The sequence below is a fragment of the Solanum stenotomum genome, chromosome 3 (genome assembly GCF_019186545.1).
Source record: "Solanum stenotomum isolate F172 chromosome 3, ASM1918654v1, whole genome shotgun sequence".
In the NCBI taxonomy this organism is placed as follows: domain Eukaryota; kingdom Viridiplantae; phylum Streptophyta; class Magnoliopsida; order Solanales; family Solanaceae; genus Solanum; species Solanum stenotomum.
This window is the reverse complement of record NC_064284.1, coordinates 36,703,260-36,717,435: the sequence shown is the minus strand read 5'-3', so window position 1 is coordinate 36,717,435 and position 14,176 is coordinate 36,703,260. Positions and strand designations below refer to the sequence as shown.

General features: G+C 29.4%; 1 pseudogene; it reads right to left on the bottom strand.

Annotated features, from left to right (window-relative positions):
- Window positions 1–1,042: 1,042 nt before the first annotated feature.
- LOC125858373 (histone-lysine N-methyltransferase, H3 lysine-9 specific SUVH5-like) lies at window positions 1,043–3,756 on the bottom strand (annotated as a pseudogene).
- Between the last annotated feature and the right edge of the window lie 10,420 nt (window positions 3,757–14,176).

Genomic DNA, 14,176 nt, shown 5'->3' with positions numbered 1-14,176 from the left:
TAATCCCAAACTTAATCTTGGATATCCAGCCCACCTTATTCCATTAAACATGAGATTATTTTATCCCAACCCATAAATGAGATGAATTAGTTCAACGATTTAATCTCAAGACTATAATCCTGGGATAATTTAGTCTGCTACAACACCTAACGAATCATTGTAAGCTACACTAAATTTATACAGAAATACTAGAAAAAGAAACGTAGAAAACAATAGCAGTAAAGCAATTGCTGGCTAAAGAACTGCTACTTTCCTTTTTAATTTTCTTATAACACTGGTGCACGAAACAAAGAACCGAAGTAAAAGCTTCTAAACTTTCCAAAATACAGCAAGTCAAAAATCTAGTTACAAAGGAAACGCGAGTTCAATAATCAACACCAAGAGCTAAGTTGAACTACAAAACTTCAGTTCCTTAATACAACCATGTGACAAGCTGGTATTTGTTGCTACTAGTCCACGAAAAAAATCATCCACTGATAAGTAGTTTGAAATTTCAGGTTGTAGTAACAAAGATTAAACAAATCACTCGATTAATTCACACAACCATTAGCATACATGACAGAAACTGAAAAGAATCAGCAAAGAGCATAACTGAACAATAGTCGTGTTGATTCAATGAAGAATTTTACTTATGAATTGCAATGGCGAAAGAATGAAGTGTTCCAATCATGTACAAATTTCACTACTTGATAGGAAAATAGACATTTGCAATTAAGATAAATATTTATTTTAAGGATTTTGGTCCAGCCTGGGTGGTAAGTACGCCTTATTTCAGCATGTCTAAAACTAAGAGGCCGAATAACTGTTAACTCCCAAATGTGGTTATACAACCATTTAAGTTTTTCTACATTCAAAGACCAAATAAAAGTCATAAAAAGCAGGAGATGAAGCATAAATAATGTTACAAGAGATCAAAGTTTGCACAATTAAACGTTAATGGAATAACACGAAATCAAAAAGTTGAAATGACAAGTGCACAAAGATTATAAAAATTATTCTTCAAATATCACGTCAAGAGAAATAGTCTTACATGAGTAGTTCTTTAGTACATTCTCCCCTCGCACTTCCAGGAACCACATCTACAATTATTTCTCTTCATATTGCCATTTTTATCGTAAACATGGTCAATATGGTAGTTGTAGTGATAAGTAAACTCCTCTAATGGAGCAATACTCTTAGAAGCGAAAAACATTATATGAGGTACTCTCCTATCACCATGGTAATACATGACATTTTGAGCATAAAGGTTTGGTGAGCAACTATGGTTGATAAATCTTCCAACATTTCCGTATCTTACCGCATCAAGGGTAAAACCATCTTCATCCTTCCTCTGCAAAGAATTTGACTCAACTTTCAAGTTATTATTACACGTAGCATTCCTTTTAGGAATTTCTTCATCATAGTTACCAACATCAAACAAGTACTCATCATTATCTATTCTACTTTCAGCTTCCTTTTCATCAAGCAACTCCCCAACATATTCACATATAAAACTTTCGGATGAGACATAATCTCATGACCTCAAATCTCATCCTCTTGATTCGATCTTGAAAACCTCCAAATGGTATCGAGGACCATGTTGGCTAACTCTATTTTTACAAGAAGGGGGACATTTGCAAGATGGACCACACTCATAAACAAGAGGTTGTGCTCTAATAATAGAGCCTCTTGTGTTTAATGGAATCTCACCTCCGTTCCTAGAAGCACAAGAGCATTGCTTTGAATCCGAGCATCCATTTGTGCAATTGCAACCTTGAGGCCTAGAGATAGAATACCAATATGGATATTGCATGTTGGTAATGTAAGTAAATGGTGGGGGTCTATCATCATTTATTGCATTGACAACAGGGATCAGTATCTTCTCTTTTCCTTGTGAGACATCATAGTCCACAACAAACTCCGACTGCATAATCGACTTTTTTTCCTTGTTAACATGAAAATGATTTTCCTTGACTAAACTTGCTGGATGTGACACAACTTCATGATTAAGTTTTGGTTGGCCAAGATTTCTTTTTAGTTCAAACTTGAAAACATATTTTCCAGTTGGTGCTCTTTCTTCCCAATACTTAGTCACAGTGTAGAGCCCATCGTAAGTGTATCTAATATCACTCTTTTCACTCTTCACTCTTTGTCAACCACAAATAACCCTCACTGGACATCCCATGTCCATGGAGTTCTTCAAGGCAAGATTACCCCCTTCAAGCTTTTGATTTTCCACTCTCACATTAACAGATACTTTTGGATTCCTGTCTTGACCTACATAAATGAATGTTTTCGAAGATATAGCCTCGTTCTCATACCAACCAGAATCAACAATGCTAGTCGCAACATCTTTTTTGTCAATATTCACATAACTGATACCCTTAATAAATTGGTGATGTAGTCCGATTGTAACAAGTTCTGCCCTGAACCGAAATTGATCCCCAATTTCAACTCCAGGAACATGTCCAAAAGTCCACCCACAATTCACCCACTTTTTCTGATTTTTCAAAGTCATTGCTGCCTCTATATGGATTTCTTTTTTTGGACCGTCCTTCATGTTTCTCTGCTTTATCTTCTAGAAAATGTTTAGTATACACATCATCAAAGAGTTTCAGAGTCTCTCTAACTTCTTTCACTTTCTGAATATGTTCATATTCAATTAACAATCTGTGACCAGAAACACCACACATGACAGCAGAATTCCTTAAATCTTCTTGAGGAACTCTGAGATGCATTATCTTCTTCATGACTGCAGATTCATATTGATCCCAATCCTTATTGAAAAAAATACTGGCCTTTGTTCAGTTCATCGTGTTGCTCAAGATGTATGGGGTTAGGCGTTGGCTCAAAATTGTGTTGGGGTTCTGGAAACCTAACTAATTCTTCCTGCTTGATCTCATCCTTGCCACCTTTCTTACCGGCATTTCGGGCTTTGAGACCTAATTTTAGTGAGTTCCACTCGGAGCAGGATAAAATGCAAATTTCATCATCATCTACCGAACTATTTGGTTCATCATTTCAACCTTCAATTAGATTTTCTTGTGAAAAAGTAACAGGCAATTCTGGTTCATTTTCTATAGGCTCGCCTTTTATAAACCAATAAGTTGACGGCTTTTGGAGAAGCTCCAGGACTTCATTCTGTTGAGTAGACTCATTATGCATAAGATTTTCTTGTTTCAACTTCAAAGGTTGATTTCCATTAGTAGGTGTAGATGAGGAATTCAAATGACTTGAACCACCAGCCTCTTTTGGACGTGCTCCAGTTGCCGCCATATCTTTTGCCTCAAAATTACTTGGTACAAAAAGACTTATAAGCTCAGTTGACTCAACCACATTCATAGCAACTTCAGAGCAACTTTTGCCCTCAGCATCAACAGAGCATTGAGTATCACTTCCACTCCACTTTTGAGGAACACATGGGCCACAATTCTCAGGAAAATTCCTCGTGGCATTGTCTTTTACAGGCTTGGTAGTGGATGTAAATTCCGGGTAGATCTCTCTGGTTCCATTGTTTTCACAAACAAATGGACCACAATTCTCAGGAAAACTCCTTGTGGTCTCAACTTTTACAGGCTTGGTAGTGGAAGGAAATTTCGGGTAAATCTCTTTGCTAAAATTGTTTTGACAAAAATATGAACCACAATTTTTTGGAAAATTGCGGGTAGCATCAACTTTTAGGCGCTTAAATGTGGAGGGAGACTTAGTATCAGCCATATGATGAAGTTTGTTCTTCCCTAAAATCTTTGAGGGACTCGATTCCGCTAACACAAACATCTACAATTTAAAAAGTATGCACAACTTAAAACCCATACTAGAGAAAACAATTTTTCCATAAAAACAAATACTTTCCTAATAAGACGAGGCATTACGAATGTAGGAATTGAACAAAATAAAGAAGTTACAGCAAAGGAAACTCACATTAGGGCTAAAGGAGAGCATAAATTCTGAAGAAAAATGGCAGTTTGTAACCCATCAAAATTTGAGAGGCAAAGTAGAAGGCATTTATTAGAGTGGCAGCAAAATTAGTTCAGGACTCAGCTCAATCTATTTTAACCCATCAAAATTTGGATGGACATATAAGCTAAATTGATTTATGAGAAATATTGTTAAAATATTTTGAATAAATATTTTTTAAAATTTGGTTTATATTATATATAGCCATAAAAAAGTAAAAGAATAATTTTATTATGTACTAAAGAAATATTTTAAAACATAACAAAAATTGGACGAGTTGGATTTTGAACACATATTTCAACCCTAGTAATTATTAGAAGGTTCAATAACACATGCATTTATTAATTGTGCTCATCTTGACCCGTTTAAATTGAAACATGTCAAGTAAAATGGTCCCAAGTCGGGGAGACCGATTTCAAGCTGGACCAATTCAGTTCAAGAAAAATTTGATTTGGCTGGACCAATTCATGTCTGATAGACCGATTTCAAATCGGACCGGTTCAGTTCAAGAAAAATTTGATCTGATCGATCCAAATTACAGAAGACCGATTTCAAGATAGACCAGTCCAGTTCAAAAGAAAATTGAGGTGTCGATGGACTAGGACCGATCGAACTTAACTAAAATTTAGGTTTATCAGTCCGATCGGTCCTGGTCCATCGACACCTCAAATGGATCCATATGAGTCTCATTTATTGTATAACTTAGCCCAGTCCTGCCCCCACTGCGCTTTGGATAAACCCAACACATTAGATACCCTTAGGTGAGGCCTTACACAATCACAAAATAAGGTAAAACATACCCTTGGTGAGACCTCACATAGTCACGAAAAAAGATAAAACATACCCCTTAGGTGAGGCCTCACACAATCACGAAAAAAGAGAAAACATACCCCCTTAGGTGAGGCCTCACAGAATCACAAAAAAAGGAAAAAATACAAAAGATGCAAGAGAAAACAATCATCCCCAAGGATCCGAACTTAGACTCAGGGCGCGGAAGAACTCTTTAATCAGAGGTGAACCCAGGAAGGAAGATTTTGGGTGCACCAATAAACTTAAAATAATAGCTAAGAATTAAGGATCTTGCTAGATTCGAACCCTGGTCTCGCAGGTGGTTTTTTTGGCTTGCACTAGAAGCACAATGATACTCTATGCTTCTCATTGGTGCACGGTTAATTATATCTTAGTTTTTGCCAATTTCTCAAGATATGTATACATATATACACATGATTTGTTTCGAAGTTAACGAGTGCATGTACAACCCACGTATGAATGTGGGTCCCTCTATGCTTTAGAGACAACACTTAACCATGGCACTCGAGGCTTATTTATGTATTTTAGGTGCCACTTTAACTATGTATCTAAATTTTCGTAGATATCTATTTAGATATATTATGGAAAAATCTTAGTAGCTTAATTGGTTAAGTACCTGAACTTTTACCTTATTGGTGAGAGTTTGATTCCACATCCTATAAATTGTAATCCCCTTCTTTTATTCCCGATTCAAAAAATTAAAATAAAAAATTTAGATACTATGAATTTTAATCAAAGCATATCATAAAATTGTATCTACAAACCTAACCAACACATTGAAGTAAAGAAAATTACGCCATGTAGATTAAACTTTAGAAATTTAAAATACAAAGAAAGAAACAGCTTACTTGAATTGAAGTATGATTTCCAGTGTTGGGTGGCTTGATAAGATCAAAACGCTTTATAAAGCCAAATGCCCCACAACACAAAAGGTTTTCATGGACCAAAAATATTAGTATGGAACGAGGGTATGCCAATGCAAGGTCCTATTTATACTAATAAAGTGAACGTATAATAAGCTATGCATTTGATTCCTATTCAAATTGGGTGTCTTTAAACCAACAAAGTTACCATAATTACTAATCCTAATTTTGGTAAAACTCTGAAGTCCGTCTATTTTTAAAATTTGCCTAATCCCTTTCCTATTAAATATGTGTTTGGTTCCACAAGGAATACAAGTGCAATAAGGGTGATAAAATCAAATCCAACCCATTCAACCCGCTCAACATGTTTAAATTTGGACGGGTTAGCTCAACCCATTAAAAAATTTGTTGATATGTAACTTATATTGACTCATGAGAAATTTTATCAAAATACTTTTAAAAAGCTTCTTTTCAAGAAAGAAAGGATTTTGGAGATTAGTTTGACCCACTTATCCAAGTGTCAAAATAAGTGCAAATGGACCCACCTATCCAAGTGTCAAAAATTGAATGGAACCTCACACAAGTATTGTTGGTTGTGCCTCGATCATTTTTAAAAAATTCGGTCCTTAAGCAGAAAATAGTATTGGGGAATCCATACGGGTGACAAAAGTAATCCACCAAATCACAAGTTAGGATTGAGTAATGATGTGTCTATTTATTAGCTCAGCCCAATCCAATTGATTCCAAAATTTGGGTTAATATATGATCTAAATTGATCCAATAATTCTTTTTTGAATATATATATATTTGAATAGTTATTTATAGCTCTATAAGAAAGAAATATAATAATTTTATGAGAAAATAATATAAATTCTACTAGTTTAGGTCTTAATTGTTGTGATCATATGTAATTATATATTTGATTATTTAATTATCTTTATTGAAAAATCTGAGTTTTATTAGTTTAGTTTGGTTTGATATTTGAAAAATCCGAATCATCCCGATCATGTACACCCCTACATGCGTTTGTTATTTTTTTTTCAAGTAGAAATTCATTGTAAACTATTTCAACAACTGATTTGTTGTTTGATCCGGAAAAAAAAAAGAAAGAAAAGTAGGAATTCATCAACATATTCATACCATTAAAGACTAAACTAGTATACGTACCCGCGCGATACGCGGATAATATTAAAGATTTATTTTTAATCATTTTAAATTGTGATATCTTGGTTGAGCATGTTAAATCTTATTACCTTATTAAAGTTCAACTATCATATTGTTCCTCAATTAAATATGCTTCCCTCCTCTTTCTCCGGCTCCGCCCTACCCTACATCCATTACTAATTCAATATGAACAGAGATAATGAATCATGAGACTATCAAATAACTTTTTTATACCATTTTTTTTATTATGTTGTTCACAGTTTAATATAATTATCAAATGATCTTCTTATTAATATAAAAACAAATATATTTATTTTGTTTACTCCTTAGTTACAAGTTTTATTTTAATTTATTGTTTACATAACTTTAACTTAAAATTTATGGACAATAATATGTAAGTTATATAGCTACCTTATTATAAATGTAGAGAGATAAGTTAGTATAACAAAGGTAAAAGAACAAAAGTAAACATTTTTTGAAAGAAAAAGATGAACATAAAACAACATTAAAATAAAAACAAATAATTTATTATTTATGTAGTGCTTTTAAAAGAGTGAATAATATCAAATAAGAGAATCTTGCATATTCGTGATCATTTTTTGCACTGATGATTTGGTAAAGGAGCTTTACATATTTTGATTCTCCATTACATTTGTCATTATTGAAATACTTATTTTGAGATAAGCAAGCTTTTATGAAAATGATTAAAATAAAAGGAGAAGAAGCAAAAAGAAAACTTTCATCTTACATATGTATCACTAAAAAGTTTTAAGAGTTCGAAAGCTTAATTTTCATGCCAATTATAATTTCGTTTAATTCAAAATTGAATATAATATCGATCATTGAAAAAGATAAGAATTTATAATAACATTATCTTAAGTATTCAAAAAATTAGCCAGTAATTCAATCACTCATCTACATATAAAAAAAATAAAAAAACAAATTTGTTTTTAGAAAATGAAGAATATGATGAATGTGGTAAATAAAAGTTCACAAATAATAGTAGTAATGTATTAGTATTTTATATCTTTATTTTTTTTAATTTAATATTTAAATTAAATATACTTAAATTTATTTTGCAATATTTAAAAATAATAAGTTTATGAATTGTAAAGTTCAGTTAACTCTTCTACAGGTAGCTATTTTTTGTGGGAAGTTGTTAGATTTTTCGCCTTTTTATCTTTCCTTTTTAAAAAACAAATTAGTTTTTTCTTTTCCTACATGTTAGTTTAATAATAATTAAAATTTATCTTAATGTAAATATAAAAAACTGACAACCTCCCACGGAAAAGAGTTTTAAACGTGTTTATTAAATTAAATTTTTTATGTAAGAATTTAATGTAAACGCAAAAGAAATTTTCTATAAAAAGGAATAGTTATGAAAATTAGTTTGAATATATATGACATAAAAATCTGATAGTTTTTCGGATAAAGTTAAAACAAATTGTTGATAAGGTTCGAAAGATATATAAAAATAAATTTGTTGTTGTTATTGCCAATTGGCTAAATCACATTGCAAATTATTATCCTTTATTATATATATATATATATATATATATATATATATATATATTTGCAAACAAATGAGATGTATAAAAATAATCATACAACATATAGTCTTTTACAATTAATATCTACCATTTGATAGTTTTTGTTAAGCTTTAGATAAAAAGATAATATGTATAAGAAACTGATTTTGACCGAAAATAAAAGTAAGATTGTACATAGACAAACATATAGGAGTCCTTTTGTAGTTTCCTTGCTTTTATCATTAATTGAAGACATAGGAGACATGTCACAACATTCAATAAATATACATGAAGATAAAAGAAAATTCACCCTACACATCTATTTAAGGCTTAATATTATAGCCTTTAAATGTACTTTTTTTATATTACTACTTATAACAGTTTAATTATAAGTATTAACAGATTAGTTTTAATCTATAATTTAATTTATTTGATTTAATTAATTAGTTATTATTTTTATAATTACCTTACAATTAATAAGTAAGAGAAATAACATAATCAATTGTTATTATCTCTTACACCATTTTAGGGATAACATTAATAGAGAATCAATTGCCATTATCTCTTACACCATTTTAGAGTTTTTTTTTCAATTTTCACACCCCCATGTTCCTCTTTTACATAGAACTATTTTTTTCTCTCTCACCATCTTCAACGTTCGTCTTCTTCATTAAAAAGGAAAATCAACAGAACTCACGATTGAGCCCCATGGATGTGGAAGGAAAAAAATAAGATAACATATTTTCCTTTATGTATGAATTTTTTGTTATGTTTGATAATTGGAAGAATTGAATGCTTACTTGTGCCCCACTAGAAGTGGATCTGTATTTGTTTTAAAATTAGCACATGTTTTAAAATTATATGTGCAGGAAAGAATGTCAGATATGAATTCTGATTTTTTCTTTCTATTCTTTTGTTCTCTCTATCAACTCTATTGTTGTCGGTAGCAGGCAGCTCAAGAAGAGGCATTGGCCAAGGTTTCTGCTCTTGAACTAGAGATAAGTGCTGCAATGCCAACAAATAATGAAATTTCGGTAAAAAATGCTTCTTCTCAATCGAAGATTAGTCAAGCAAAGAAAACAGTTAGTCATGCAAATCAAAAGGGGAAAAAGAGGAAGGTGAAAATTGTAGAAGCGACTCATTCTGTTTCGGATTTGGATTCAGATTTCGTAAGTGAGATTGAAAAGCAAAAAACAAAAAAGCAACAAATGTCAAAATTGGTCAATCTTCAAAACCAATCAACAAGAAGAAGAACAAGGAAGGAGGACTCAGAAATCCCAATTTCAAAAAAAGCAAAAAAGTGGTTAAGATAAGTATTTATTTAATTTATTTTTGAATTATTCAATTTAGTATTTTTTGTGTTAAAAATATTGTATTATGATTATTGTTGTTACGAAACTTATATTGATGTGAAAACTGTACGAAATTTGAATAATATTTGTATGAATATGACATTAATATATGATATATGAATATTGTATGAAATGTGATGGAATGTTGGTATTCAACTGGTATGAAGTGTTATTTGATATTGATATGAAATTGGTTTGATATCAATAGCTCAATTAGTTGATGTGTCGTTTGTTAAATGCCACAGTGCACATGAAATCTGGTATGATGTTTGAATAATATTGGTGTGAATTTTTTTTCAAATATGGTATACGGTTTTATTGAAATTTATGTACATGAATATGGAATGAAACATGAATAATATTGGTCTAAACTGAATTTTATATATAGTGTATGAATGTTGATATGAAATTGATTTAATTTTTGTATAAATTATGTGAAATAATTAATTTATAACTACTTATAATATGAAGTTGGTATCGGAATGAAACATGAATATTGTTGGTAGGCTGGCAAATTCATTTGAGATTTCAATTACATGTTTTTTCAATTTTTTCAATGGGATATCAATTTGATACCAAGTGTACACCAATTGGGTACAAATTAACTAGTTTTATGTTGACTAATTTAGTTGAAATCTCAATTACATGTTTTATTCAATTTTTCCAATTAGATATCAATTAGATACCAAATGTATACCAATTGGATATAAAATTAACTAGTTTTAGGTTGTCTAATTCGGTTGAAATCTCAATTACATGCCCTTTTTTCAATTTTTCCAATGGTATATCAATTCGATACCAAATGTATACAAATTAGATGCAACATTAACTAGTTTTAGGTTGGTTATTTCAGTTGAAATCTCAATTACAAGTTTTTCTTTCAATTTTATCGTTGGGACATCAGTTGGATACCAAATGTATATCAATTTCATACTAAGATTTGAATTTTCAGTTGATATCAATTGCATACCATCATTATCTAGTTTTTTTACTATACATTTGAAAAACACTTAATACACAAATGATTAACCAGTACACATAATAAATGCTCTGAAATTATAATTCATTAACTTAAAAGACAAAATAAATCAAAACATGAGTTTGTCACATTAAAACAACCAAAACAAAATAAAAATAAATATGTATTTTTTTTTCCAGCAAGGTAATTTGAACATGTCTTCTTGTTGTGTCTCTCCTGATGACATGTACTGCACGTAACCTTAGACCTCTTGCATTTTATATCAACAAATCCTTTCCAACGTTCATGTTGTGGTCTCCCTACAATTCTTTTTGAACCAAACAACAATAATTTATGCTCTGACACTTTTTGAATAGCATATTTTCTTGTTCCATCATAAATTATTGTGTTAGTATTACAGGATACAAAAGTACAAAAAACTTTATAAAACTATATATAATATGATAATACGCACTGAAACAATATTTTTTTGTATCAATTTATGCTCCGACACTTTTTGAATTGCATATTTTCATGTTCCTTCATAAATTAATTATAATAACAATAAAATTATACACACTCGTCATTATTTTTTCATACAAATATCATTCAGACAGTACACTACAAAATAAATTTCATACAAAAAAAATAATATTTCACATTTCATACTCACTTAATACACATTTCATACAACAATCATCATTCATACCAATTTTATACATTTCTCATACCAAATAATTCATTACTCTCACACAAATGACAAAACATATACAATCAATAAAATTCAAATTTCATACCAAATTAAAACACTTTTCATACATTTCTTCAAAAATCTAAATAACTTTTTTACACATTAGTGAACACACTTTCATTACATTTATACTATCAAATTCATTCAACATTTTACATTTAATTTAAATTTTTGAAAAAAGAAAACAGTAGTCAATATTACAATTTTACTATACCTACTTAATCTACAACGATAAAACTATTTATATTTTATACATTTATACTCAAATCTTTCATATATTGTGCCTATTTCTCACGAAATCATGGTTTTGACAGTATACAAATTAATCAAAAAAAAAAAAACCTTACCAAAACGTATTATGAACAAAATTAACAAAAACGTATTATAAACAAAAATTAACAAAAACAAATTTTGACCAATCACTAAACAATAATAAATACTAACCTGAAGGATCCCATCTTTCACCATGTTTAATTAATATTGATACGTAGTTGTCCATCACAACAAAATCAAGATTTTTCAAAGAAAAAAAAACTTCAATTACTCAACAATGAGAAGATTTTTGGCAAAAAATTGAAGAGAGAGAAACGTTGAAAAAAAGAAGAAGGATAAAATCAGAATTTTTAATCAAGTTTAACTAATTTGAGTGAATTAAGGAAACTAAATATTCTTAGTTTGAATTCCTTAATTCGTGCTAATTAGTAATTATCTACACTCAATTCAAATTAAATTAACACCCCTATTTGTATTTTACCTTTTTGCCTTCAAAATTATTTTTTTTATCTTTTTTTTTCTAAAAACAAATGTTTTCAATTATTAAAAACATTTTTTTTAATAAATTGTTAGAACCTGAAATTTTTAATGTTACAACTTGAAAGTTCAAATCTACTGCTATAACTTGAAAATATTGATATAATAATATATGAAATTTTCACGAAGATAAATTGGTTCATCCCAACTTTTCTTAACAACTAAGTAAGGCTATAAATTATAATGTTGCAACTTTCCTCAAAATTGATATTAAAAAAAGTGGAGAAGTAAATAGTTGTGATTATAAATTTATACTACTTCATCGAGTTATGCATTACAAAATTCATAAATTTCATTGTTGTTTCAGATAGGATAATCAAACACATTTATTTTGATAGTTTTTTTAAAAAAATAAATTATTAAATATATATTATACTTCATGTATATGATACAAACATATTCAAACATAAATTATATTCCAAGTATTCATTTTAAAAAATGAGTCAAAACAAACTTATTGATATTCCTTTTGCTTTAAAAAAAAAATGATAATTTATTCCACAAGAGTAACATTTGTTATTTAAAAATGACGTGAAAAGATATTATACATCACAATAATTAACAACTTGAAATATTTGAAAAACACATAACAAATTTGACTCGACACTCAAAATTCTATCAGTGTCACATAATATTATTTAAAAATTACGTAAAAGTACTACAAATTGCAATAATCAATAACTTAAATATGTAAAAATTATATAAAAATTCGATGAACTCTCTAAATTTCATCAATGTCACAAAAATTAAATAAAAAAGAATAACATATATTGGATCCGTACTAGCACGAAATCCGATATCTAGTTATACTTAGAAATTAGAATACCTAGTTAAATTAATTCAAAATTTAAAGTTTAAAATCAAAATAAGAAAAAGAATCCAACTGCCGTGACTAACCTAAAGTGCCGCGTTTGATGACCGCATGATTAGCAACATTAATCACGTTAATTTTTTAACCAACTAATTTTATTATATTATTCATTATTTAATTAATAATTTAATAGAAAAGGCTCACATCTTAACATATCATATAAAATGTTAAGTTACACGATTTATTATATTTGTGTTTGAATTGTTAATTTATTTTATCACTATTGATAATATACACGATTTGTCTTTTCTTTCATTTCATTTATTTTAAAAAAAAATTTATTGTAGATAATATAAAATAATATTTTGTTGTATTAAAAAGTTATATTTTATCATATTATTTATTTAACGTTTGAAAATATATACATTAAATTTAACTAACTAATTTTATTAGATTATTTATATATCTTGTCTTAATTTAAATTAAGAAAATAATTTGTAGATTTTATGTTCTTTCAAGTTCTTTATAAGTATAATACAAGTGTGATGTACGAAGTGAAGATGAAAAGTAATCACATTATAAGTGATAAGAACGAAAAAATACTTCCTCTTAAGCGATCCTTCGTATCACTGAAAAGATGAAACATTAATGTGATTCGAGAACTTTATGATTTACTGTAATAACTTTAACAAATGAAAACACTTAATGTATAGCAACATAAATTCAAATCTAAACATGTAACATAAGCAAAATGACCGAAAAATTACATTGTGTTGGGAGTGTCTTTTTTTATTATGTGAAAATTCTAACCGGCTAGAAAAAGTTTATCTTTCAATGTTGATGAGTCAATGTAAAAGGTTAAAGGTATTATTAGGAGTACATATGTGCTATTTTGGCGCAATATTTATTTGAAGAAAGATAAAATAACAAATCAACTTTTTGGGAGAGAAAAAAAATAGGATGTGTTGCCTCTTTCTACGTTTAGAAATTTGAAATAGAAGAAGAAGAAGAAGATCAACTATACCTATTGCATCTTTGATGGTCTAAACACACTTTGGTAGTTCTCATGTTTTGAAAGAGAAGAGTACTTTTTGACTCTGGTTTGTTCCAGGATATGTGAATAACAGTGAATAATGAGTCAAAATATGAGAGAGGAGAAGACGTTTAAGAAAAGATACTGAACTTATAATCC